The following is a 6,052-nucleotide window of genomic DNA, read 5'->3' on the forward strand; positions in this document are numbered from 1 at the left end:
GGCAGAGGGGCTGGAGGTGCTGAGGTCATCCGCTTGTCCCTGCTGTGAGACCCTGGCTGCTGATGCCTGTTTCCAGCCAGGTCGGATGGCTGAGCTTGCCTGAACTAAGCTTGTCTGGATGTCACAGCGTGGGTGAGACACGTTTAATGACACGGCAGCGTGACGCTCACTGTCAGTGTGCTTGAACTGCTGGGACGCTTCAGCTGGGAAACAATAATATTGTAAGTGCTGGGCAGAGCTGGAGAGCCTTTGCACTGCCCTCACAAACAGCACGGCCTAACTGCAGCCAAGGCTCCTGCCTGCAGGTGGATGAGACTGAATTAAAATAAATGGCTTTCCAAAGGCAGCCAGGTCCAGCAGAAGACTCCAGTGTGAAGTCAGGAGATACAGCTTGTTCTCCCCAGCATGACCAATCGGGGAAGCATCTTCCGCATCACCCAGGCAAGGGAGAGGTTTTCCTTCGGTATCTGGAACCTCAAAGTTCTGCACGATGACCCAATCTTATGCATGGTTTATGGGGCTGCATTCTCCTTCCAATCTTCCCTTCTTTTTCTAACAACATTTCCTGGTTTGTAAAATCCTGATGCTAAAATACCACTCTGCTGGATGCCTTCATACTTTGGATTGTCGAATCTGCCACCCCTGGGATGGACCAGGAAAGAGCAAAGCCCGGTTTAAGAGTAAATACTAGAAGTACTAAAAAGCAAGCACATAGTAATACAGCTGGGAGAGGTGGTAACTTCTCATTTATCACGAGAGAAATAAACTATATAAATGCAGAGTCTTTCTCTATCACTATATACATAACATTTCACAAGAATGGAGAGCGGATGGGAAAAGCCAAGAGAAATGACATTTTCGTTTCAATAGTACAGACATGCTTTGTTTTGATTTGGTATTTTACTTTTCCAATTTGTTTTGCTCAAGTTTTATTTTAAAACAGTATTTTAGTTTTATATTTACATATTTCCAATAAACATACCGTTATTACATTTAATATCTTAATATAAATTTCACACTGCAACAAACCAAAATGATAAAATCAAAATGAATCAGTCCCTAAGGTGCTTCTGTGTAAGGGACCCAGAAGAATTTAAAGGTTTTCTGTGTGGAAAAAAAAGGAAATCAGACTTCAGGGATCTCAAGACATTTCCAAAATTCCAATAGAGTTCAAGAGAAGGTATTTAAAATATTGAATTTTTCTTTTTTTAATAAAAAGCACAGTGTTTGTGGCCCTGGACCATAAATACTTCTCAGAAGGGATCTGGAGATGTGGCTAAGTCGTGCAAGTTAGGCAGCAGAGCAAAAAGAGTTTGGGGAAGGGACAAGCAGCCAAATCCTGAGTAGTTTACTGTTGATTTTTACTTCATTCTAAACAAACCTGTTAGTTGTAGTAAACACAGCTTTCTTGCCCTCCAGCCACCAGGAAAACCCAAGGTTTAGCAAAATGCTCAATTTTTTGCAAAATTTTCTTGTCTTTTCAGGCTTCCTTTGATGTTCCCAGGTGAGTGTTTCTGATCTAGACTCACACTTCCATTTTTCAAATGCTCAGAGAAATGGTGACAAAAGCTGCCGTTTAGTCAAAGCTCCAATTCTTGTATTTTATCCCCACGGTGTTTCTATTTCAGTTTGTTACAGGGAGGGGAGGAGTCCCTCCCAGCCTGCTTCATTACCAGAAAGGATATTTACTGCATTGCCACTGTACTGCAAAAATGGTATTTACAGCAGTGGGATCAGTGCGAAGCATAAACCAAATGATGTAAAGAGGGAAAGACTGGGGAGAAATGAATGGCTTTAAATATAAACTTATTGACAACTCAGGTTCAAAAGAACTGCTGTTTATCCTTTAAGCTGCAAATGGCTGGCAAATATCCTTGTGTTCTGATGCTGTAAATAGTAAATGCTGTTTATGGCTAGTCAATGTTTATGTATTTTATGGGTCGCATTTATTTCAGAGGGATCATTTTTTTAATTGGCCATGTTAACCTTGCCCACATCTCCGCCCTGGGACTGAGTTGCCTCCTGGGCACTATTCCTGGCTCTCCTGCTGACCACCTGCAAATCTCTGGGCAGCTCATATCCTCCCTCCACGCCTCCACTTCTCCACCTGTACAGAGCCACCAGCAGTGCTGGCCTGGCCCAGAACTTCCTCAGGTTATGTCTGTCCTACTAAATTTTATGAATGAAACAGCAGTATAAGACTTGTGAAGATGAAAGTCACCGTGTGGGAATCTTGTTTTCTCTAAGGTGATTGAGCCAACATACCAACTGGGTCAAGGCAAACCATACAAAGGGACCGGGGGAAGAAGATGTAATAATAAAGGCTCTGGGATCACCCAAGAAGAGGAACATCTTTGTAAAAGAACTTTCACTAGCAGAAACATTACAAAAATCCTGTGGGCAGACACATGGATGAAAGAGACCCTCAGCTGGAGTCCGTGGGGGTGTCTGGCCTGACGGACACACGGCACACAAACAGCAGCAAAAGGATTTGAGCTGATGCATGACCATGATGCCAATTTCTACCACGGGGGACAGCACTTGCAGTGACTTCGTTTGACTGATACAAGTGAGTAATTATCTTAATGGACTGTCTGCAGGAAAGCTAAAGCAAAGCCTGTCTTTTTTTTTTTTTTTTTTTTTTTTTTTTTTTTTTTTTTTTTTCCATTTTTAAAATGATGTTTGATTTATGCAGTCATAATGGTGTCTGTCCCAGGCTCTAGGGTCTGAATCCTTAAGGTTTATAGTTGTCATTCAAATCAGCAGGAATCAAGGCAGCAAGAAAGCCAAGAAGGGAGGCACAGTCCCTGTGGTGCAGGACAGCCTGCAGTGACAGGCTCCTGGAGAAACGCTGCACATCCATCACTCGGGATTCCCTCCGCTGCTCCAGGGCCAGTCAGCACATTGGCTTACATCAGCTCGGGGAGATGCCAGGGAATGCTGCCAAGTTGCTGTCTTTGCCCTCTTCAAGGTCTATTTATACCCACTCATGGACATCAGAACACCCTTGGGATAAGAGAGACCTTTCCATCATAGTGGACGTTACAACTCAATCTGCCTGGTTTTGAGCGCTGTTGTTCCTGTTGCATTATGCATTATTTTTGCCAAGTTTCTAGCAGCTTCATCATGTTCCCGGATGCCATTTCAAAGTCTGATAGAAGCCGGCACTAGAAAAATGCTTCCGATCTTCCCCAGGCTCTTTACTGGCACTGTGTTTTCTGCCAGCTTTGGCGCCGTTTAACATCCAGGAGGATTTGTAGAATCAGAAGTTTTACTGAGTTTCTATGTTAAATTGTGTCTCACAAGAAGTTGTGGCCTGGATTGCTGGAGCAACCTGTGCTGGTTACCTTCATCTGAAAACTTTTCCTGTCAGTGGACAGCTTTATCAACCATTTGCTAGAAGTCTGAGAATGGTGCAAGGGATTGGTGCAAGCTCAAGGCTGGGGGAAGGAGCCTCAGGGAGGGCTATCCTGTGTCAATAAAACAAACCACCTCTGCAATGGCATAGAGCACAAGTCCATCTCACCCAGCTGTGAGGACCACCTGCAGGGAGTCTCTAGGATTTTGTTTAGACCTTTAGAGGCTTTTCTTGCAGCCTCAGGTGCCCAGCATCACTTGCACCCATTCTGCAATTTCTCTCCCTCCTCTGACTGGGTCCATGAGTTATTTCCTTTTCCTTCATACCTCAGTTTCCCTTTCTGTGGAATAGGGAATCAGTGAAGTGTGTTTGGTTGTTTGTTTTTTCAGAGCAGAGGGGGAGGCATGTCTCCTCCAGCTGAGGGCAGTGGCACCAGAATGCCTAGAGAAGAACGAGAAATTAAACAAAGCAGAAGTGCTCAGAGCAGCACACAGGCACTCAGAGCAAAAAGTCCTTTTTCTACTGGAGCTTTCTCTCTGGGTCAGATGTGGGGGAAAAGCCACAGTCAGTCAGGTAATGTAATGGACATCTCCATAGTCCTGGAGCATCTCCATGAGATGCTGCTGCTTCTAAAGGCGGTCAAGTCCTTCGTGCATATCTGTTTTGTCAGTGCTGAGATCATCAGCTCAACCTACTCTCTACATCAGAGAATTGCTGCTCATTTCTCCTCTGCATTGGGAAAAAATAAGCAATGTCTGGGGCAGCATTAAGCATAGTTGTGTTAACACGTTCTCAGCCTGTATTGGAGAGACATCAGTAAATCAGTTCAGAGAAGAAAAAACAGTATAACAGTAGCATATTAAAAAGAGTCTTTTATCAGTCTCAAAACCAGCATTGATAGCGCCATCGTCTGACTTATTAACAGCCTTGGGACAGCTGTGCTCAGTTTGTGTTGGCCAAATCATCTAACATTTCAGAAAACCAAAACCACTTCCCGTCTAGAACTCAGCCCCTGACCTGGCTGGAAACTCACAATAAATCTATACATTTTATCAGATTTCAGGGGGGGGGGGTTTGAGCCAGGCTTTCACCGGGAACTATTCTGAGCCCTGGACAGCAAATACTGCATGAAGCAGAAGGATCGTCTGGCTTGCTAAGAGCCATGAAACATCAGGTTCTTTTGGGAGATCAGGTGTTTACCCAAATGCTTGACCCCTCATGCACATTGAAACAAACCCCATCTCTGCAAGGGATGTGTCGAGCATACTTGAGCTGCTTTAGCTGCATTATCAAAGTCAGTTAAACCAAGAGGCTTAGGGAATGTTTAACCCTGATGCAGTAACTAAATAGCCAAGAGCATTATTAAAGAGAATTTAATTAGAGGTATAATTTGAACCATTTAAAGAGATGGAAAAGGATTTTAAACACAATTTAGTTAGATCATATTGAGGAACCTTCTTCTGGTTTAGAAGCCAAATGACTTGCTAGGATATAAAACCGTATTTTGGGCAGACTCCGTTAACTGGCTTTTGGCCACCCCTGGCCAGTGGAAGGCAGCCTGGTGAGGGTGTCCCAGTGCCGTGATGGTTGTCACACACCATCGCAGCACCTACAGACTCTGGTGAGGAATCTTAAGGGAAGGACTGTGCTTTCAAATACCTCCCTAAATGAACAAGGAGAGAAGCTCCACCCAGGTAGCCTACCCTTGGCCTCCTCCAGACGTGGCTTTGAGCAAGGTGGGCAGGCAGCTGGTGAGAAATGAGAAGCAGCCAGTTTCAGCACCCAGCCTGGCCTTCGGGACTCTGACCAAGAGGGATAACAGGTGTTGTCTGCAAGGTAATGTAGTCTATTGATTATTCATATTTCAAAGAATGTTTTATCTCTCCACATAATTAAGCAAGAGACTGGCCTGGACCTTGATGCAAGAAGCTGAGCTCCTCACATGCTTCTGCAAGTTTTTCTGGTTGAATTTTGGGTTGGTCTCTTGCTATTTGATTACAGCTAAACAATTGCCAGACTTAGGGTCAGAAAAATTATTTTCTGCTTGAAAAATTTGAGGGATTTGTACTTTTATGAGTGGTTTTAAGCATGTTTAAAAGCACTGGAGACATTAAGATGTCACTGTGGTACACCCTTCCAGACTTCCTGTCTGTTGGTGAGTACCCTGGTTGGCAGAACAAGGCGGGGGTGAAGCACAAAGGGAGTCATCACTCCTCTTCAGTGATGAGAAAAACAGATCAAAAGTATATGACCTACAACACTATCTTCATCTCCATATATATAAATACACATCCAGTGGAAAGAGCATGGGGCAGCACTGATATTTATATTATGGCAAATCTCCCATTGAAACTTGTTGTTTTGTTTTGTTTCAGAGCAGAAGAAAGACCCCAGGCTGTGGTCCACACTGTGAATGATGCTGGAATAGTTTTTACTGAGCAAATTACACTTTCATACTGAGTTGTTTTAAAAAGCAGACAATGACCCCAAAGCATTAGCAGATGCTAAATTCCAGATATCTCTCAACTGTCATCAGCAACACTATTGACCAACATCTACGGAGACTGACCTCTGCAATCAGACTTAGTCATGAATGTGCCACAGAAAGCAGGATCTTTATCACTGGTCATAAGGTGCAAGAGGAAGGAACAAGCTAGAATTTTAGGTGAAATTGCCAGATTGGCTGTTATAAAT

This window comes from Athene cunicularia (genome assembly GCF_003259725.1).
Source record: "Athene cunicularia isolate RWA chromosome 23 unlocalized genomic scaffold, athCun1 chr23_part1, whole genome shotgun sequence".
Taxonomy (NCBI): domain Eukaryota; kingdom Metazoa; phylum Chordata; class Aves; order Strigiformes; family Strigidae; genus Athene; species Athene cunicularia.